This window comes from Equus asinus, chromosome 9, assembly GCF_041296235.1.
Source record: "Equus asinus isolate D_3611 breed Donkey chromosome 9, EquAss-T2T_v2, whole genome shotgun sequence".
NCBI classification, from domain to species: Eukaryota; Metazoa; Chordata; class Mammalia; order Perissodactyla; family Equidae; genus Equus; species Equus asinus.
Window position 1 is genome coordinate 45512587 of NC_091798.1, and position 22396 is coordinate 45534982.

Here is a 22396-nt window from a genome sequence, read left to right on the forward strand (position 1 = left end):
TTCTAGGATGTGGAAACGGCATTTAGCTGCTGTCACCAGACTCAAGTCACATCCCTGCCTGCCCAGAGCACATCTCTGCAAACAGCACTGTGTCAGCCCCTGGCCCCTGCCCTGGCCTTGTTGAGGAGTCTGCCAAAGAAAAAGGAACACTTAGGCCTTGGAGCACAGGCATTAATATCCCAAGTGTCCTTATCATGGAGGACTTTGCTCCACAAGGAAAGTAAATCTTACCTTGGGGGACACGGCAGGCTAAAGACAAAGATTACTCCCTGGGCTTGAAAATCAGCCATCAGGCTTGGGCTCCTGGTTGAGAGGCAAAAGGGACCTCCCCATCAGTCAGCACCCCCTGTGTGTGCCCAGGGTTATTCTTGGCCGGGCAGAGGAGTGGGATGTGGACCCTCCACATCAGTGTTTCCTGTGGAGTGGTTTCCTCCTTCCACCACCTGCAAACTGGGGTCTCCCTTTGGCTGCACAAAGGCCTAGAAACAAGGAAGTCTGGTCAGGGCATCTTTGCAGCTGTTTCTTCCCACTAGCCACCCCTTCCCAGGTCTTCTGGGTTTCAGCAACCTCAGGGTAAGATGGGCCTCAGAGGTTATCAGTGGCCAGCGTCCCCTTTTTTGTACCCCTGTGGGAGCATCACCAACTTCTACAGGCAGATCCGCAGGTAACCCTGACCCCAAGCAGCTCCCACCTCAATCCAGGGGAGCCACAGGCACAGGGGACCCCCAGTCTGGCTGCACAGGGCCCCAGGCCTGAGGATTCTGGAGCCGTGCTGTCCAATACAGTAGCCACTAGCTACATGTGGCTGCCGAGTACCTGAAATGAGGCTAGGCCAGAGTGAAATATGCACACCAGATTTGGAAGCCTTATGTGGAGAAAGAACGTAAAACATCTCATTAACTAACTTTTATATTGATTCCATGTTGAAATATTTTAGATGTATTGAGGTAATTACTATCACCTGTTTCTTTTACCTTTTTTTATGTGACTGCTAGAAAATTTGAAACAGATATGTGGCTTGCATTGCATTGCATTACCTTTCAACTGGACACCACTGCTCTAGAGAGAACAGAGGAAATATCTCAAAAGTTAACCAGGAAAGTCAGGATTCTGACAAGGGGAGAGAAGACTAAACTCCCCCAGCAGACCCCCGGCAGGACTTTCCCCAACACAGACCCTCCAAGGCCTCCTGCACCTGCTCCTGAAGTGAGAGGCAGAGGGGTTGGGGACGCCTGCCAAGAGGTCCCCAAAGGGGGACCTCGGGCTGAACTATTACAAATATTATCAGGATCAGAAAGTCCGACTGGGTTTTCAGGGGCCACCTGAGTACCAACACATGGTCCAAGTTTTCAGATTCTCTTGAAAATCTGGAGAAACAGTCACAGATCTGCCACCTCCTCAGTGCCTGCAGACCTTCACCACGCGCCATATTGCCTTCAGTCCTAACACAGCACAGTCGTTTGCAGACTAATAAATCGGAGAGTTATTATTGCTTTAAAATGCAGACATATCTGGGGTATCCACTTAACAACACACATGGAGTAAATTACTTTTGGATGACACTTTTTAATTGAATTGAACTAACAGCTTAGTAATATGTTGCAATAAGAGGAATATTAGGATGATTAAAAGATCTGAAAACTCTTGTGAAATTAAATGATTAAACATAATGCTGAGTAAATGAACAAGCCTGTGTATATTAATCAGTTGTGGGTCTCAGCAAACGGCCGTGTAACTAAATGCGCATTACGGCCCTAAACACGCACAGCTTCCCACTCTCCCCGTGCTGGCTCTCCATCACGCACTCCTTACCGCCACGCTGGGCGAGCTGCTTTTTCCACAGATAGACAACACGCTGGTAATTTAGTGAGTGTGATGGTCACAAAAGCTATTGCTTCTTGGCAAACATTCATTCCTTTGGTTGTTTTTTGCTTCAAGGAATGGCCACATAATTAATTTTCAGTCTGTTTTTAACTGAGATGAAACTTTAAGGGGCAAACATTTATAGAATTCTGGCTTCCATTCTGATCAAAGGAATTGACCTTCCTGGCCCTCCCCGCTGTTTGAGACGCCTCTTGTTTCCTGTTAACCCAGCCATCTCCACTGGCTTATTTAGTTTGCTTAGGACCGTTAGCTGGGCACACTGGTCTCAGGAAGCAGAGGATGGAAATGTCATGCTGGGAATAAGTGCTGATTCCGGAAGCCTCTTGGCCAAAGCTCTCGGGGTGGGGGAGGAGCAAGCAGCTCCTGAGAGTGTCCCAGGAGGGCGTCTCTGCGTCCCTCCATCCCTCTGCACCTGGCCTGCCAGCCCGCGCAGGTGCCTTTTGGATGACCTAGAAAACTGATTAACTTCCTTCCTCAGCTCATCCCCCGCCTGCCCAGAGATAACACAGGTAATTTCTTTTCTGATCATATAAATCTTTCATGCCCAAGTCACACTCATAATTAGTTGCATAAAAATTCAGGTTACGACTCAAGCTGTTATTAGGAAACATGAAAACAGTGAAAAGTTTTGTTCCACTCTCTAATGAAAACTCTCAAGGTCTCTGTTACAGAGAACAGAAGGGACATGGTATCTCATTAAGGGTAAAATTTAATTCAGAGCAGAGTCTCACTTGCTGGACTTGATGCTGAATATATTTAAAAAGAAAAAGAAAGGCTCCAGCCACGCCTGGCTGGAAGTTTTAAGCAAGTCTGTGCTCATGCCCACACTGCACTTCCCTGGTGGTCTCCCCAGGCCCCCTTCCCTCGGCGGGTTTCAGAGTCTTTTGCTTCCTAAACCAATGTTGCAGGAAGTCCAGCAGAGGCATCTTCTCAAATGAAAATATATTCCCCAAACTAAAGTGCTGAGCGGACCCGTTTTGCAGCACATCACGTTGGAAAATAATACAGTGGAATTCCATTAAGCCGATGTCTCCCAAAGAACAAGTCAGCTTTCTGAAAAGTCCCTGTAAAGCACGGCAAGCGTCTCAGGGTTTAGTGTAATCAACTGCCAGGGCCACTGGATTCATCTTCCCCAATTTGGCAAATTCAGAGCCCTAGAAAAGAATCACATGCCCATAACTACCCAGGAGACCAGAGGGCTCTTCGAGGCCGGCCTTGGCAGGGCTTCCTCCCTCTGCACAATCATCCTTCCAACTGAGACAGCTCAGGAAGCAGCACTAGCTGGACTCCAGGTTAGAACGTAAGAGGCCCCTCAGAGAGCCCAGGATCTGAACTCCAGAGATGGGAGTAGATTTTCTCAGAGGGTGCCAGTCCTGAAGGCTGAGGCCCATTATGATTATTAAACTCATCCTCTCCAGATGTCACAGCTGGCCATGCCCCCTCAGCCCTAAATCCAGCAATTCAAGTGGTCTGGGCCTTGGGTACTTTGGGGTACGTTACAGGCTGCCAGGCAGGGGAGCACGGGTGGTGGTGGCCTAGGCCTCGTGGAATCCCAGCCCCCAACATTGTCACCTGAAGCACAAGAGGCAGCCTCTCAGTTCAGCAGATTTCATTCCTTACTTTTCTCCAGGGCAGAAATGCTGAAAACACTAATTTGTCAAAACTCCGAAAGCCACAGGCCTGAGCCAACAAGGAGAGAAGCAATCAAGACTTCAACATCAGAGGAGGCGGGCAGCCCCAATGTCCTATCAAATTTAGTCCAGAATGTGCTTCACCATTATTGTAGCTATGCCCTTCAGCTGCCACACCATTTCAGGAATAGAGCGCTAATACATTCTGTGGCACAGCCTCTTTATGGGGAGGACGGGATCCCGGTGCCCCTTGACAGAGAGAGAATAATAGCATAATACAACAGAACATTTTTGAAATGCTAATGCACGCTCCCTGCAACTTAATTTTATTTTTTTCTTATTGGCTTTTTTATATGACATTTCACAGTCCTGTAGCCTCAATAGCTAGATCTGCCTCGTAAAAATGACAATACAGTGATTTAAAGAGGAGAGTCCATCAGAGCGAAGTGGATGGTGTGCTTTTAAAGTATCAGTTTAGCACCTCTTACCTAGGGTCAGTGTTCATTTTCAATACATCATTAAAGCATCCTGTTAAATCACTCGGTGAGTGGCCATGTTCTTCTTCCCCGTCTCCACGCTGGTTTTCTATGGAGATAATGAAGTGGAACCCTGCGGGAAGAGCCATGGTAGGCACACACGCTCTACTGAGTTGGGGGCTACCAGGGAAGGTTGACCTGAATTAGAGACTTGGAGAGGAAGGAGGGAGAGAAGACGACCGTGTGTGGGGGCATTGAGGTTTCCAACCGGAGGTTGGTAGTGCACAACTGATGCCGTCAAATTTGTCCTCCTCTCTCCATCAGCTTTACAGCACAGTGTTTCCCAAATCAATATTCATGAAAGTCCAAGCTGCAGTCAGCTCTGCAGCCAGCAACCCAACAAGATGAGAGACGGCACGCTACCGTGCCTTGTAGAACGCTGCAGACCCCAAAGTCAGCTCAGGGGCCAGCAGCATTAGCCCATCCAGCAAACCTTCGGTGGAGTAGGGGGAAGGTCTCCCCTCTGGTGAGGGCTTCACCAGAGCATCTGGCTGATTGAAAACATCCAGATCCCAAAGGAGCAGGAATTCCTAAGAACTCCTCCCTCAAATGCAGCGCCCCTGTCCAGTCACCAGGAGACCCTGAAAGAGCAATGCTCCCAAGGGCTTTCTTTCACTTTCTTTTTGAAATTATATCTTCTGCTTCAAAGCGATACATGCTAATTTTACACAATTGCACATTAAGTTGAAAGACCACTCCTCCCAAACCCACTGCCTCCCCAGTCCCTGCCCTGGGGACAACCTCACTGACAACCTGGCGGGATCCATCTTTCTTTCGAGCATGTGCAAACACCCACACAGGTATTTTTGTGACCTAGGACTAGACTCCACATTGCCTTACAATTTGCTTTTCTCACTGAAACCCCTATCATGTCAGTACAAATAGATTGACCTGGCTCCTTCCAATAGCTGTATAATATTCTATTTGGGCTGAACTTAGTATATTTAACCAATCCCCTGGTGGTGGACATTCAGGTTGTTCTTAGTTTTTCACTACCACGAACAATACTGCAGTTGGCATCATTAGTCAAAGACATCTTGGCACATTTGTGCAAGTATAATATCGGATAAATTGACAGAGGCTTCTGGAGGAGTCTGATTTGCAGGTGCCTGGCAGCCCCTCCAAAAATGACAGGCTCTTCTCTCTATGTTTTATGGTTTCCAACGTTAGAGAAAGACTAAACAGCCCACTCCCTCCTCCCCGTCTTGGGGTGAGGAGGGCAGCTGAGATTCGCAGTTAGAATCTGCTCCAGAGAGGCTGGGCTACAAAGGCAAAGGGACCGTGCCACCTCCAGTTTGACCTGCAGAGGCTTTAGAAGCCCCCAAGACCCTTCAGTCATCCAGGAACTCAGATGTGCATCAGCCCAGCTTCTCAGACCATCTCCTGTGCCAGGGAGGGGTGGCTTACCAGACTCCTCGCCCAAAATAGGCAACAGCACAGAAAGTGGGGCAGGTGGAGCTCTGAGTATTGCCATGAAACTGTCTGCCACGTAGGTGGGAAGGCACAACTTTGACCAGCTCTGTGTTTAAAACCCAAAGTTTTCTGCATTATAACCTGATGACCTCGGAGCTCGGGCCACAGCAGATAAAGCTCCCAGGAAGAGAGAATCCAGCCTCTGTTCTTGGTGAACAGTGCTCTTGCTAAGGCCTTCTGAGTGGATTTCTCCTGACTTATCCTCATGTTCTGGTTATGTAATTACCAACCCAGATGTCTCTGGCATCTAGGTTTCCAAGCCCCCTTGAGTTATCACCAACTGGTTTTTCAGAAACTACTGCATATTGGCTAAGATTTCATTTGAGTCCATTGAACTGGTTTGGCTTCTTTTTTTTCAATGCAAAATTGCTCACTTTCAATCTGAGGATTCATGCTAATAAAAGCACATTCCTCACCAGGTCGCTGGCAGACACGGCCCATCAATGATACTGTTCTTTTATGCTGAGGCTGGATGTGGCCCAGACTCCTCAATACAGCCGATTAGATTTGGTGCACACATTGAACCCACCGGCCATCCCTGCCACCAGAGGTACAGAAGACAGACCAAGTGAGAGATGAGTACTGGTGTCCCAATGTCACATCAACACCTGTGGTCCCCAGATTTCACAATCTTACTTTTTTTAATTGAAAAAAAATTTCTTTCTTTTATACGTAATTTTTTAATTAAACAAACAAACTTGGAGGCCTAATTTAGGGTTGCTTTGCCAATTTTTCATTTGGCCAAGGAAGGACTCGTAGCTCCTACTGTTACCATAACATCATAAAAGAAAGGGCATAAGTCAAAACGAAAATACTTTCAGACTATAGGAAGGTCCATTGGCAGCCTTACAGCAGCAGCAAGAACCTCACATGCACGCACACACACGCACCTCCCTCCTTGCACATCAGAGAAGCCGTCTTTCACAGAGCAGCACTAGCCCTCAGACCAGAGTTTGATTTGGGTGTCACATCTGGAGAGAAACATCTGGATGCCAGGGTGGACTTCCCAGATTTTTGCAGGTGCCAGCACTGAGCCCTGACAGCCTCGCCACCCACCCTCCTCAGGTTGGTCTGACATCTCCACTGGTTTGGTTAGCAGACCAGAAGTGGTAAGGCCTCACTCATCCCAGCCAGCCTCGTTCCATGCAGTGAACTCCTGGCATCTTAGCCACGTCAGTCCTGGTCAGTTTGCGGAGCGGTGCGTGGGGGCAGGTAGCTGCAGAGAGAGTGAGTGGGCCAGCCAGAGAGGTAGAAGGACAGGGCAACATGATCCTTGGAAGAGTTAGGAGGTCTCCTGGTCCGAGACAAACACAACAGAGGGATGCAGGTGTTATCTGGAGGGTTAGAGCACTGTTGATTGAATTCTAGCATTTAACCTGTTGGTTTACAGAGAGTTGGCAAACAAAAGTGGCTTTTAAAAATACAAGTGAAGTTTCCAGAGCCCATGACCTAATCTAGGAAGCCAAACCCCAGCCCTGACACTGTTTAGAGCCAAGTTTGGGGTTACACAGCCTGGGAACCCTTGGCACACAACACTTGAGGTGCACATGAGCAGAAGTATGGGGTATTAGCTACGCTCCCTGGGAAGCCATCCTCTGGGGCAAAAAGAGACTTGCAGGAAGAAGCCCTCAGCCCTTCACACCCTAGCCAAGCTGGTGAAATTTGGAGGTTGGGAAAGGGCCTGCTGTGTTTAATGACCTTCTTCCTGGAAGGACCCTTTCTGATCTTTGGACCCCTCCTCTGCCCCAAGCAATCCAAACTTCCTACCAGCTGGAGACCATCTAGCAGTCTCCTGAGCATTAATGACCGATGGCCATGGTAGACTCTACCTTCCCAGAAGGTACCTTCAGTTGTGAAACGAACCTTCAGTGATGGACTCAAGTATCCATTGGCAGGGGAGCAACACTGAGTCCTTCCCCAAACAGGCCTCACTGTTGCACTGGTGCCTTCCTCACTCTCACCATCCTGGGCAACAGAGAGAGGATCCAGTCTAAGACCTTGGACAAGTTGCTTCACCTCTTTTGGCCTCGGCTTCCTCATCTGTGAGATGAGCAAATGCTCCCCCCTCAGCCTCCCCATGGGGCTGATGTGACCATGGACATGCAAGCCCTTTGTGATGAAGGGTTGTCCTTATTGCCACTGCCTGGTCAACCACAGCCCCAGGATGCGTCTCCCCTGTCCTGTGGGCCCTCAAGCCTGGGCTCAGGAAGAGGCCCTCAGTCCCCTGCAGACACACAGCTCTGACGCGCAGCCAGCCCAGCTGCAACTTTCCGATGGCTGACACCTCCTTCGGATCCTATTGATTCTGTGCTTGCCCTGCGGCTACCTTCTCACCCGACCCCAAGAATCCTGCTAAGCTGCAGGGCACCTGAGCCACCTTCCTCCCCTCCCCTCCCCTAGTCTCTTGTCTTTCCCTCCCTTCCTGCCCCTCCCCAACAGGACCTGTGGAATCAAAATCACCAGATTTTCTTCCTAGTCCTCCACGTAGGAGAGTGGTCTTGAGAAATGGAGTCACGGAGACTCCAGGGGTAGAGGCCAGGCCAGACCCTCCACCTTTGTGACTTGTGGGGACCTCCGTGCTCTCAGAGGGCACTGCAGGAAAAAAGTGGCACGTCTACCCCTTTCTGGTCCCTATGGGGGTGAGCAGGGTCATGACCCTTCTAAAGGCTGAGGGCACCCAGTCAGGAGCCAGGGCCAAAGGGGAAGCCCTGGTCACTGCTCTGGGCCAGTGACCCCCACTGCTGCAGCTGCTGCAGGATGACCACAGGAGCATCCTCAGCCTGCCCTGCAAGGGGAGATGCCCAACTTCCAGGACACCTGTGTCCCCTGCCTGCCAGGCGAGCAGAGGACAGGGCTGGCTGGTGTCCTTTGCTCTCTGCTGCCAGGGACCCCCACTTCCTAGTCAGTGAGGGGCTGGGCAGAGGCAGGTGGCTGCCCCTCCCCCTTCTCACAGAAGGACAAAGGACTCCTGAAGCCCTGGCCCTCCCAAATTTCCCAGGCGCTGCTGACATGCAGGGATTTGTTCCATGCCATGCTTGGCTCACCACCTTCTCTCCGAGGTCAGGAGCCATTGTGGAGGGTGGCTCTGGGGGCAGACAATGAGGCAACAGCTGCTCAGTGGACCCTGCCTAAGCCAGGCAGGCCCATGGCTCACCAGGCATCCACCCTCAGCTGCTCCCCAGCCGGGAGAGGGCCAGGCCTCCTCCTGAACCACATACATTTTAATGGACACATTTCACTGGTCATTGCCCCGTGTGTGCAGGAGCTCATTAAGCCAGCGTTGTTTCAGGACAGCAGGAAGCCATTCTGCCCACGACTTCCCGGCCTGTCTGTAGAACCACCAGGAGAAAGGAAACTCATTTCCAGCTCCCAAGGTCAGTGCCCTGGAAAGTGCGTTCAGCAGGCACGTCGGCTGCACGTGTCACTTCCTGTGTACCCCATGTCTGCACACAGAGGCCCCCACACCTGGGTGCATGCCCAGAGCATTCTAGTGGGTACTGGCCGGGTTCACAGTGCCCAGCCAGGAGCTAATGGGAGCACTGTGGTCACCGGCTGTGGGACCGTTGAGCTTGGCAGCCCTGGAGGGCCACCATGCTCGATAGTCACTGTGCGCTCACCCTTAACGAGAGTTCAGATGCTCCACTGTGGGCCGGCAGTTGGGGAACAACATGACCAGGACTTGCAAGGCTGCTGCCAGCCTTCAGAGAGAATACACTTTGGTTGGAGTCATTAAACAATCCCCCACTCCTTGGGTGAGTATGCAGGGGGAAGGATGAAGTCCCATCCACTTACCACTGCAAGATAAGGTCACTCGTTGTGTGTTCCAACCTCACTGCTGGAGGCAGCGTGCCTGGTGGATAAACCTGAGCTCTGCCGCAGCCTCACTGCTTCCCAGCTGTGCAGCCCTGAGCACTCCCTTCACCTCTCTGAGCCACAGGGATAAGGCACCTACCCTACAAGGTGGCCATGGGGTGGAGCACCTCCTGTGGTGCCTATGCATAGGGGGCTTGGAAAACCAGGGCTGTGGTGATCCATCCCTGGGTTGCCCACCACCCTCCACGGCCCAGGCACCTCAAGCTCCCAGCTGTGCCCAGCTTTCTGTCCCTCTGTGCCCAGGCTGCCCATCTGCCCCCTCTTCAATTGGCAAGCTCGTTATTCCTTGATTCAGCTGGTATTCATCGGGATCGGCTGAGTGCCAGGCCGGTGCGGGGTGCTGAGGAGGCGGCTGAAAACCAGGCAGGGAGAGCTCCTGCCTCTCCTGACCCCGCCTACCCCTCAGCCCTACCCTAGAGTGCCCCATTGGATGCCCCTTTTTCGGCTGATGCCACCTCTTAAGGGAGCCCGTTCACCTGGTCTCCACAGAAGGTAGCACACATTGTCGCATGGGGCACCCTGACAAGACTGTGGTTCCAACATTAGGTGCGAGAGAGGATGTGGCAGAAAGGCCACCGGAAGCCTCAGGAAGGCACAGGGTATGGAAAGGTGAGGGGCTGAGGTGGGAAGTGGCACACCGCACCAGCTCCCACGGGGCTCCAGACTTTCCCCAGGAGGCAAGGGGGATGGTCAGGATGTGGGCCTGGAGGCAGGAGGCCTTTGGAGGGGCCCTGGCTCTGGTTCTGGGAGTGGAGGAGAGGCCGAGCTGAAAGGCTTGGAAAAGAGGCAGTCACCAGACCTGGGAATGGTGGGGACAAGAGGCTGATGGAATGACAAAGGACAGTGAGGCCAGGCCTGGGAAGGGGGACTGGCAGGAAAAGATGAGGTGAGGGATAGGACAGGCCATTTAGGGTGGAGGTTCCATGGACATCAGAGCACCAGGTCCAGAGGAGCGCAGGCTGGCCCAGCTGGGAATGCCAGGGCTCAGATTGCCCCTGGGGCCACACAGAGCCTGGCTCCCAGCAGGCTCTCAGCTGGTGGGGTAGCATGAGTGACGGTATAAATGCATGGTTGGATTTTCATATTACTGATTGCTTTCCAACCATGCCATATTGGTTTAACCACGGAGGGCTCGACTGGTAACTCCACTCTCCTGAAGCATTGTAGGTTAAACAGAAGCAGCCTGTGACACGGATGACTCCAGTGCTTCCCGAGGACCGCTGGGCTGGCCCAATGGTCTGCAGAGGGACCATGGTGTGTGGTGTCCATGGAGCCTCCTGGTGTCAGGGCCGTTTCCCCGATCCCAGCCTTCCCAAGACCCCTGCTGATGAGGGCTCTAGTGTAGAGAGGTGAGGTGAGACCAGAAACAGCTGGAACCAGGACCTGGGAGAGTGACACACCTGGCTGCTGTTGGCTCCTCCGCATGAACTAGCTTTTCAGAACTCTTTCCTTCCTGATGGGCCAGAGTGGAGATGGGAAGTGTGGCTGAGAAGGGTCATCTTGGTACAGATGGGGTTGCAATGGGCAGGAAGGACCGCCTCATGGGGTGCTCCAGACAGCCGGATGTCGGTGGAAAGCATGGTACCTAGGCGGTGAAACTGGGCTCTCCAGGAATGGAGAAGTGGGGACAGGGTCCCAGGGTGTCTGTGTGGTTTGTTTATGGGCATGGGGTTTATAAAGGAGTCCTAGAACCCAGATAATTTATCCCAAAGACTTCTGACCCCTTTGAATGTGAATCTGAGCCTGTGTCTACAATGCACAAAAGACAGTCAGGGTCTGGGCCCAGCACAGCTTCAGCTGCAGGTTCCTGGCGTGGGCTGCCATCACAGGTGAGGCCCAAACACGTCCCCACACATGACGTGCAGGCCTCCTGATGCAGGAGCCGTTTGTCAGCATGCTGTGCGTGTGCCCCCACCCCCGGGGGCGCTGGGACCCTTGCAGTGGGGTCTGCATGAGACCATCCAGTTGTAACTGTGAAGTCATTCAGCACCATAGCCACAAACGAAACACACATGAGATCAAGATAAATGGGTCCCCCTGTTGCTAGGGACAGTGATGCCAGAGCTCAGCCCCAGGGGCTGTCCCGGCCAACCTTTCCCAGCCTGGCTGAGGGGCTCTCGGGGAGGGTGCAGAGCCGCTGTGTTTAACTCTTAAATTACCTTTCTCTGACTTGTTAGTTGCTTGAGGATGAGATCCAGATTTTTTCTGGAATTTATAATTGCCCCCATCTCCCTCCAACCTCATTGAAATGGGGTGCTAAGAAGAAAATCACAGTGTGCTAAACTGCAAGGTATTGGTCCTGCCACCATAACTCTTTGGGCCTGGGTTTCCCGGTCATCCACCTGGGGACAGGCCTGCCAGTGGCATGAGATCCAGGAGTGCCAGCCCTGCAGGGGAGCTGGGCCGCCTGCCAGGCCTCTCCTGCCAGCCTGTGTGTCCCTGGTGGGTGGGGCAGTGACTCCCCTGCATTTGGTCTGCAGGCCAGTTCTCCAAAACTCAACCCACCCAATGATGCATTCGTCAGGCCGTGAAAGATAATTTTTTAAACCTTTAGTTTCACCACTACTCTTGTGATCATTGGAATTTCTCTATTTTTGAGGCCTTATGCCCCAGCCACCCCTGCCCTGGACAGGCGCAGTCAGTCCAGGGCAGTGGCCACACCTGTTTCACCCCCAGAGGCAGGGTGGGGCAGTGACAAAGCCTAGAGCTTTTCACATTGATTTCCGCCAGTGTCACTGGTTTGAGTTGAGGTGTTGTGGGCATCTTTGCGTAATGCTGAGCTCCTCTGCGAGGTGGTGTCGGCGTGGCCAGCAAGTGTGGGAAAGCCCAGGACATATGGAGAAAGTGTCCTGGAGTTCATTTTGGCTCAAGCTAAGGGAGTTATGGGAGATGAGGCCGGAAGTAGGTGTTAGTGGGCCTTAAATGCCAGGCAGAGGGGTTGGGCTCCCTCCCGAGACGGTGGGAGGGGAGGAGGCCTGTCTGGGGGCTGCCTGTGGAGACGTTCCCAGGAAAGAGGCTGCTGCGTTGACCAATAATGAGGTCCTGACCGGGAGCGGCCTTGGAGGAGAGGAAGAGAAAGGGGTGCATTCAGAGGGGTGCGAGGGCAGTTTGCCTGTAATTATAAAGCTGGGGAGAGGTGGATGAGACTTTGGCTCATTCATCCCTAAAATGGACCGTTCAGTCAGCCGGCCTGCAGCCTCCACACGTGCCTCGCCAGGCAGGCGCCGTGTCGTCGAGTGCAGCGAGAAGCAATTTGCCGTGGGTCAAGATGTAGAGATTTCCAAGTTGACAGATGGCGGAGGAGCCTTTGGAGAAGAAACGGGAAGCATTTTTCTTACCAAGATCTGTCCTTGGACAAAGCATACATTATAGGGCTCTCGCTGAAAGATAATTTAAAGAACTGAACCAAGATAAATACCCCATATAAGGGAAGGAGATTTCTCACATCCCAATATTTTGGTGTCATGCATCTTGCATCTTCCCTACACAGGGAAGGTTTCAACAAAGGCAAATGGTTTCTACGTCACAACTATGATCATCGTAACACCCACTGTTCTGAGGTGGCCCCTCCCGAAGTCACCTGCCCGCATCGAGACCCTGCCACCACCAGGAGCAGCAGATGGGTCCACCGAGCCCAGTGTCAGCAGGAGAGCATGATGGCCAAGCCCCAGTGTAAGGTTTAGCCTTGTCGAGCAAGGGTGAGGAGCAAAGAGCCTCCTCTAACCCCCTCAGCGTGACCACCAAGACAAGTTTGGACAGGGCTGTGTCCACATGTGCAAGCAGGCCCTGCCTGGGAAAAGGCCGGGAGGACATTCCCTTTCAAATGATAAAGGATTTTATTTTAGGGCTGTCCAAGTCATATTATTATTGCTAATTGTGGTTGTTAATATATACCACCGTTCTCAGTGGTGCTGCTATTGACATGAGGGGCCAGGTAATTCTTTGTTGTGGGGACTATTCTACATATTGTAGGATGTTTAGCAGCATCCCTGGCCTGCACCTACTAGACTCCAGTACGAAACACCCCCTCCTGCAGTTGTGACAACAAAAAATATGTGCAGACATTACCAAATGTCCCAGGGGGAGGAGAAACACCCAGGCTGAGATCCACTAGTGTTCACCCAATGGACCTTCCCTCACCTTCCTCCCAGCCGGTGCACTTCCCCGCATCTCCATCTGCACCGCCTTCTGTTTACAAAGCATGAAGTCCCTGCCTGTCAGAGGCTGGCCTCCACTTACCCTCTGGGACCTCCCCACTGTCATCCACGCAGAGGATTTTCTTCTAAAGTTGCCCCTTCTCTCTTTTGCATCACAAAGTTTGCCCTCTCCATTTGATCATTCTCCCTGACCCGCAAACACAGCACCTTAAGAAGCAAACCAATCTTTCCTTGACCTTCCACCCACCATCCCATTTCTCTGCTCCCCTTCATGACAAAATTCTTCTAAAATCTCCTCCCCTCCACCTCCTGTTCTCTCTCAGTCCGTTCCAAAGATGACTTCATTCCCCGATGCTCTGATGAAACAATAGAGGTTCAAACTGTCAGGTCCCAAGTGGCCTCCATGTCGCCAAACGCCGTGATGAAATCTCAGTCCTGGTCTCCTGCGAGCTGTTGGCAGCCCTGGACACAGAGGGCCCGCACCCACGCCCACCCTCACAGATCCTACCCAGGCTCTTTGTGGCATCTGCTCAACCCCTCACCTCTAAACCGTGGGGGGTACCAGGACCCAGTTCTTAGACCTCTCCCCTTTCTTCAACATAGTCCCCAGTGATCGAACTCGGCCCAGGGTTTTAAATACCATTTAGACATTGATGAATTCCAAAGTTGTGTCTCTGGCCAGGACCAATCTTCTGAGTCCCAGACTCATAGCCAACTGCCTACCCCCCAGCCCACCTACCGTGGTAAAAACAGAACCTGGGTTTTACCTAAACATCTGCTCTTTCTCCCTCAGCCTTTCAGCAAATGGAATCAACACCCACTCAATTTTTCAGGCCAAAATTCCAGTATTCATCCTTGATTCTTCCCTTTCCCTCAATCCCCTCTTCCAATCAATCAGTAAATCTGTTGGCCCTGCCTCCAACAGGCGTCCTGGATCAGTCTGCCTCTCCGCACCTCCATGGCCACTGCTCTGGCCCAAGCCACTGACTCCTGGACCCAGGCTCCTAACAGGTCTCTCGGCTTGCTCGGTTCCCCGTTCTGTCTGCCCTCCACACAAGCGCCAGAGTGCCACCCCAATACCCTGCACCCCTTTCAGTTGGCCCACCTCCTCCCACAGCCACACTCCTCCCCAAGCCAGTCAATGGCGGTTCTTGCCAGCCACTGCTCTGGGAGTGAGCACATAACAGAAATCTGGCCAATGAAACCTGAGGGGAAGGAAGTCAGCATGGGGGCTTCTGGGAAAGGCTTCCGTGTTCTTACAGCTCATGCACAAGAAAGCATCCCTCCTCCCACCCTGCGATGTGGTGGCTTCCCGTGATGCCTGGAGCTGCACAGTGTGGCTGCACACAGAGGGCTGCAGGGCAGCAAGAAGAAAGCCCGAGTGCTTGATGACATCTTGGAACCAGGAAATGACCCCACCCAGGAAACCCCCACCAGGAAACCTCTCCCTGTGTAGATAATAGCTGGTCCTTATTGGTCAGCCCATCGCCAGTCAAGGCTTTCTGTTGACTCAGCTGAAGTCGTCTCAACCAATGCACAGATGGTCTTTATGAGTGTAAATCAGACCATTTTAGTCTCCTCCTTAAAATCCTCCAGTGGCTGCTCGTGCAATAAAACCCAAACTCCTCACCATGGCCAAGCCTTGCCAGCCTCACCTCTTACCACTGCCCAGACACCTCCTCTCTACCTCTGTGCTGCCCTTTCCCAGCCTGTGCCCATAGCATCACCAGCTGGTGAGGGACAAGGCTCCTCTAAATTCCAACCCTGAACCCCCTCTGCCAAAGCCCAAACCACGCTGCCAGGGGCCAATGCCCCCCACTGACCTCTCCTTCCAACAGTTGGACTCAGCTGAGCTCCCCACCGTGTTAATAAACACTCAGTGACCAAAGCTGTGGGAGCTTCTCAGATGAGCCCTAAAACCAGAACACAGTGGGTGCCCCAGAGGGAGGAGAGAGTCTGAACACGGCTCACCCCAGACCTGGAGGTGCTGGGCCAAGGCCCTTGGGAGCCATGCTGGAAAGGGATGGAGGCCGTGAGCAATGTTTCCTTTAAAGATGGAAGTTGGCAGGAGCTCTGTGGGCCCTGGGAACAGCAGAGCCCAGGACCAGGCTCAGGGACCCCTCATCAGTTGCTTATCGGAGCCATGATGCACTCAGGAAACTGGAATTTTCCTGAAAACAAAAACAAATACACTGATGTAAGCTGTTCTCCAAAACGGCCTGCTGATGCCTATTTACAAAACGCAGCCATGACAGCGTGCTCGGGAGACTAGATAATTAAACAGAAAACAAGCTATATTTATTCGTGTTCTTGCAAAACCTGAAGTCTTCTCTCCTTTGCAGTGTGAAGCATGGTCCTCACTCAGAGAGGGCACAGCCTGGGCCACAGAATGGAGGTGGGGTGAGGGGACACAACGGGGGTGGGTTCCCTGTCTGGCTTCTGCTGCTCCGGCTGCCTGCTGTGGGGAGAGCAGCCTGGACAACGGAGACTTGTGTCAGTTCCTCTTCCTTGACTGAGGGGTCTTTGTAACAAGCATGCCACAGTTTAGAAATCCTCTTCAAGTCTTACTCACTGAGGAGACCAAGAATGTGTTTGTCATCTACATTTCAGATCCAATGCCTTGGGAAGGTTTAGAGGGTGGTCAGTCAAGACAGAGAGGGCACATCTGTGTGTGGCTCCCTCCCTGGACCTCCCCTCCCAGCGTGCCTCGCCTCAGGAAATGGCACCATATTATGCAAGAGCATCAAGCCGGGAATACAGGAGTCATTCCTGACATGCCTTTCCTTTGCCCCCTCATCCAAACAATTTTCAAGCCCTGTCCCTTCCTCTTCTCTCCATCTCCACAGTCACCACCTGACTCTTCCCTGAACTACTGCCTCAGCCTCCTAAATGGTCTCCCCACATCCTCTCCTCTCCCACAATGGTCCATTAGTCACACAATAGCCAGAGTGATCCTTTTAGTATGCAGATGAGATCACATCCCTCCTTGACTTAAAATCCTTCCAATCACTTTCCATTGCCTTAAATTAAAATCAGTTAAGTCTTCCGTAAGGAGCTGTGGCTCTGCCTGTTCCACCTGGCCACTTCCCACCTCTCTGACTGCTTCTACACCACACCTGCATTGTTCCCTGTGCTTCGGCCACACTGGCCTTCTTCAGTTCCCAGATCATTCTAAGCCCCCATCCTACCTCAGGGCCTTTGCACAACCTGTTTCTCTGACTAGGATGCCCTTTCCACCATTCTTGGCCTGGCTGGTTTCTTCTGATCCTACAGATCTCCACTTTAGTATCTCCTCCTCAGAGAGGCTTCCACCACCACTCCCCACTTGCATCTTGAAAGGCCTCCCTGCTATTCTATCTCTTGGCATCTTGTTCTTTCCACCCATAGTACATATTACACTGTCTAATTTATTTACACATTCTCTCCTAGCCCACCCGGAGACCCTCCTCCCTTGGGCAGGGAGTGTGGACACTATCTAATAATGAAAGCAGTGGAAGCAGTTGTGGGATGAGAAAGGAGCTCCCTGAACAGAAGGTGTTCGGGGGATTGGAACAGAAGTGAGATCTCCTCTTGTCAGAGGATTCTGAGTGTTCCTGACCTGATGGACTTGGCCCTTCACAGGTCCTTCCACATCTCATTAGAATTTCTTCCATGGAAATACATTAACTTGTGTTTCTTTCTCTTCTGGAGGGTGCATTAGGTAATCAACATTAGATGCTGTGGAAACCCCAAAATCTCAGCATAGCAGAATGCAGCGAAGACTGATTTCTCACCCTTGTCAGGTCTGATAGGGTCAGGCAGCTCTCCTCCAGCAGCAAGTAGGAGGCTGTGTTCTTTGCCCTCACAAAATGCATGACCATACCATCCTCACAGGAGAGAAGAGAGCGTGGATGATGACTGCATTAGTCAGTGTTCTCCCGAGAACCAGACCAATAGGATGCATGGATGGACGGGTGGATGGATGGGTGGATGGACGGGTGGATGGATCGATGGATGGATGGGTGGGTGGGTAGATGGATGGACAGAGAGAGAGAAGAAGAGATTTATTATAAGGAATTGGCTCACACAATTATGGAGGTTGAGAAGTCCTGCAATCACCAAGCTGGAGACCCAGGAGAGCTGATTGTTTAAGTTCCAGTCCAGCAGGCTCAAGACCCAGGAAGAGATGATGTTTCAGTTCAAGTCCACAGGCAGGAAAAGATCCATGGTCCCGGCTTGAAGGCAGTCAGGGAGAAGGAACTCTCCTACTCAGCCTTCTTGTTCTATTCAGGTCTTCAATTGTTTGGATGAGGCCCACCCACATTGAGAAGGGCAGTCTGCTGTACTCAGTCTGCTGACTCAGATGTTAATCTCAACCAGAAACATTCTCACAGACACACCCAGCACAACGTTTGACCAACTATTTGGGCATCCATGGCCCAATCAAGCTGACACATAAAATTAACCATGACAACACGGAGGCTGCGTGGCCAGGCATGTTCACATCCCTTCAGTGAGAACCAGTCACATGACCACATCCTGGCTCCAAGAGAGGCTCCAAGACTACTCAGTAGTCTTAGTGAGAGCTCAGGAATTGGAAAATGAACCAGTATCTGGGAACACACAGCATGGCACCCTCTTGCTGGTTAGGTAAAAGCTGTCTGCTCATCTCCACTGAAAGCTTGTCCAGGAGATTCTAGATCCAACCTCAGCGATCTGTATGAATCTTTGTAAATTCTAAGTAACTGGTATATAATTGCGCAAGATAATGCACTCTTTCCCCTAAAGTCACCAAAGGACTAAGCAGTTAAAATAGTTTCTTTTGGGGGCTGGCCTGGTGGCGTAGTGGTTAAGTTCACGTGCTCTGCTTCAGCAGCCCTGGGTTTTCAGGTTCGGATCCCGGGCGCAGACCTAGCACCGCTCATCAAGCCACGCTGTGGCAGCGTAAAACAGAGATAGATTGGCACAGATGTTATCTCAGCGAAAATCTTCCTCATTCAAGAAAAGAAAGATTGGCAACAGATGTTAGCTCAGGGCCAATCTTCCTCACAAAAAAAAAAAGAAGTTTCCTTTTGCAAATATCTTGAGCGGAGGTGCTTCCATCATCTTTGGGAGTAGACTCACCAGGGTGTGGGAGGTACACAGACTGGCGGCCTGGCCGAGGCTACCCCAGGCACAAAGACAGGCCAGAAAGGGAGGGCTGGTGAATGGCACAGTGGTGGCCACACACCCTGCTGACTAGAAGGCCCCGGGCCTCCCACCTTGGCCCTGACCCTGTGCTTCCTATTGATGCCTCTGCTGCCTGCCACCGCCGTGGCACCCAAGGATACCCTGAGACAGTGATGTCACAGCCCCTGGGCACTGAGCTCAGCTCTAACTTCTCACTCCTCTGCACGTAGGGGTCACATGGCGATTTAGTTTTCCCAAAGCCAAAAAGGTTCATTGGCCAGAGGAAGCAAACAGCCCTAGAGCTCAGAGGAAGCCCAAGTCACCTGGCTCCAGCTGGGGGCCCTCCTGCAAACAAGAACACTGCACCAGACCCGGGCTCCTTGGGAGTGGGATATGGGTCTGCCTCCTACATCCACCCCCGCGGGGCCCAGCACTGGACACACGGGGATGACTCTGCCAAGAAGGGGTGATCTGACTCTGCAGGAGCTGTGGGCTCTCCCCTGGGGCCTGTGGACAGGCTTCAGGGGCCTGCCCCCGCCCCCCCAACTCCGCCCCCATTTAACACTTGTCCTCCCTGCTAAGCCACCAGCTCCAGGTTAGCAGGCACGGGGCCTGCTCTGCTTGCCAGGTTATTCCCACTGTATCCTGGCACATAGGAGGTACTCAGTGAATAATTGTTAAATGAGCACTACGCTAACAGTTCACTTGCTTAAAACTGCTTATTAAGTCCTTCTGTCTACTAGGAATTGTATTGGGTGCTCAGAATACAAAAGAAGGAAAACAGACATGACCTCTGTCTTCACACATCTCACAAAGGTGTTCATTTATACCAGAGAGCGGAACTTGATAACTAAACTGTAAAAATGATTGAAGCAACAGCAAGCAACGTAAGTCAACTGAAAAAGTAAAATACCCGCAGATTTGCGGGTAATTAAGTAATAAGCTTACTGCCATCCCCAAAATGAAGTAAGCAGGAGGGAATATGACAATGGCAGAAAAACTGAATGATCTTATGCATAAAGAAAACAAGAAATTTTGGACACATGCAAGCCTGGCTAGTCCAGAGCCACCTGTGCAAGCCAGTGCTCCCCAGTGCTCAAACTGTGCATGTCGAGATGAAAGACCCTAGGACAACCTGCCCCAGCCTCCCGCCTCCATGCGTTTCAGCAGATATTTGAAAGGAGCCCAGAGTGGCGGGCTCTGGTGGAGGGGAACAGAGGAGGCACAAAGCACCCCCCCAAGTACCCTCCTAGGGCGAGCCACAGTAACTCTACCCTGTAAATGCAAGATGAAATCATTGGGTCCAGGAGATGCTAAGATGTGGCCTGTCCCTTACTTGGTCAGGAGACATGGGCACGCACCCTTTCCCTTTGTTTGTGTCCCACTCACCAACTTCACAGTGTGACCCTGGTCACAGGCACAAGACCAGATCCATAGAGCTTGTCACACAGCTCCCACACCTCCTTTGGGGGTTCCCAGGCCAGCTGAGGGCTTCGTTCTATGGGGAGTACATTAATTGACGAGGAGGACAGTGTGAGAAGAGGCTCCAGAGCTGTGTCTGGGCGCCTGGCCTCGGCTCTCTCCCCAGATGGCCCTGGTTCCCAAGCAGGCTCCGAGCTGGGTTTGTCGTTTGAGGCTCAGTCAAACCTCTCCATGTGCAGGCAGGCTGACTGAGCTTTTGACGGGGTCTTTTCACCAAGAGCGTTATTTGAAAAATGGCAAATGTCCAGGTAGGAATGTGTTCCATTAGTGCGTTTCTAACATAAGGAAACTAATGCCAACTTGACAAGAATTTGAGAAATTTAATTTCTATTGCTGTGAAGCACCAGAGCCCTGCTGGAGAGGGTGCTGATGGGTTTATGAGTGTCTCATCGAGTTCAAGTCAGTGTGAGAAATAGCGCCCGAGATTAAGGGAAAGCTGTAATAGAAACGAAAACCCAATTCTCCAGCGACTGAAATTTTATGGGCTCCTGCTTTCGGGAAGGGTGTTTGTTAGCCTGCGTGTGGTGGGCCCATTAATCCCCCACGGCTGCCTCTTCCCTCCAGGCTCCAAGGAGCAGGGAGCGCGTGTGTCGGCGGGGAGGAGGCTAAGGGCTGGTGTTTGCGACACCTGGTGTCTGGAAAACCAAGGGCGTGCCACTGCTCTGGTTCACAGTCCTAGAGAGAGGTAGGTGTCTCCCAGGAGACTGCTGTCAGTCGGACTTGGCCTCAAGCCCACCTACTGTGTGCTAGGCACTGGACTGCCAAACAGCCCTGCCTGGGATCCCACTGCCAGACAGGCAGCCTCGTCAGTGGACTGGGAAGGGCCATCTTGTGCTAACCAACCCACGCCAACTTTGATGGTGGTCACGATGCCACCTGTGCTTCTTTATCCCAGGGGGAAACAAAGGGAAGCCCACTGATGTCAGAAGGCCTGACCCACAGGGAGACAGGTGTCCCAAGCTGTGAAGAACTGCCCCAACTCCCTTGCCCTCCTCAAATTCCCTACTCGCCAGGCAGCCCTCCAGGGCCAGTTCTCATAGCGGGGGCACTGTCCCTCTGGGGGCACCTCTGCCCAGCAGTGCCAGACAAGCTCCCCACTGGGCTGCTCTGACCCCAAGCCCAGCCCTCCCTTTTCAAGGACATCAGCCTCTTTCCACAGACGCCTTCTCACTGCAGACCTGGCAGGAGCCGCAGCCCGGCCCTGTGTCACTGCCCCGACCACACTCTGAGCACAGGGCAGATCTTGTTGCTTGATGGCCCAGAAACCTTGGGAACCTTCCCACAGAGTGGCCATGGGGCCGCAGAGGGTCAGGCACTGTGGGAGTAGCAGGGCCACAGCCAGGGCCTGGAAGGACCCCTCGTTAGCCCTCCCACAGGCTGCTCCCCTGGAGGGCTGCAGTGTGACTTCCTCACTGCCCTCTCGCATGACCCTTGGCCCCACCAGAGCAGAGTCCACATCTGGGTGTCTGAGTCCCTTGATCCACAGGGCTGCCCGGGCAGGGGTGAGGTTCAGCCCACAGTAGAAGTTCAGATAAGTTCTGAACTTCAGTGTGTGTTCACTGAACACATATTAGGGCCATCCCCACAAATTCCAGGCTGCCTGGCCCTCCTCCTGTCCTCATCACAATGTGAGGCTCAAGAAGACTATGGGTCACACCACCACCAAGCCCTCCCCTCAGAGAAGGGGCCGGTGGGGGGCAGGTTGCAATAACCAAAATGAGGTTTCTGTTCTGATGACTCTTGTCTTCACAATATGGCTCCCCCTCTCTTCCCTCATCATCTTGCGCCGTGTTAAGGCTTCTATATGGAGCTGTGAAGGGATCGAGGGCAGAGAAGGGGCCCTCTCTGTGTTTCTGTGGTGGTCATAGGGTGTTGATCTGCCCAACACACCCTTTCTGTCAGGACCTTTGACCCCACCCCAACCATCCGGCTCCCGGGTCCAGGCGTGACGAGTCAGTCAGCCCTGTGACTGCACAGTTCTCGGTCGACCTGGCCTCAGTGATGGCTCCATGGAAGAACACAGGAGGCAAAGCTGGCCAATCAGAGTTCTCCCAGGCTCTTTTCCAGGACTCTCAGGAAAGATGTGGTCCCTTTCTCTGGGATCTCCTGGACAGGGAGAAGGTGAGTGTGGGGCCGCCACTGGACATCTTGCAGCCGAGTAGGAATGCCTTTGTTTAGGGCCCTGGAGCCTGCAGCCTTCTCTGCCCCTTAG

At 52.4% G+C, this 22396-nt stretch overlaps 1 protein-coding gene and 1 long non-coding RNA gene across 5 annotated transcripts in view; one reads left to right on the plus strand and one right to left on the minus strand.

Annotated features, from left to right (window-relative positions):
- The window catches only part of FSTL4 (follistatin like 4), a 399058-nt gene that overhangs the window by 316111 nt on the left and 60551 nt on the right, over positions 1–22396 (plus strand). The gene's annotated exons all lie outside the window — the stretch shown is intronic.
- The window catches only part of LOC123290135 (uncharacterized), a 34119-nt gene that overhangs the window by 1145 nt on the left and 10578 nt on the right, over positions 1–22396 (minus strand). The gene's annotated exons all lie outside the window — the stretch shown is intronic.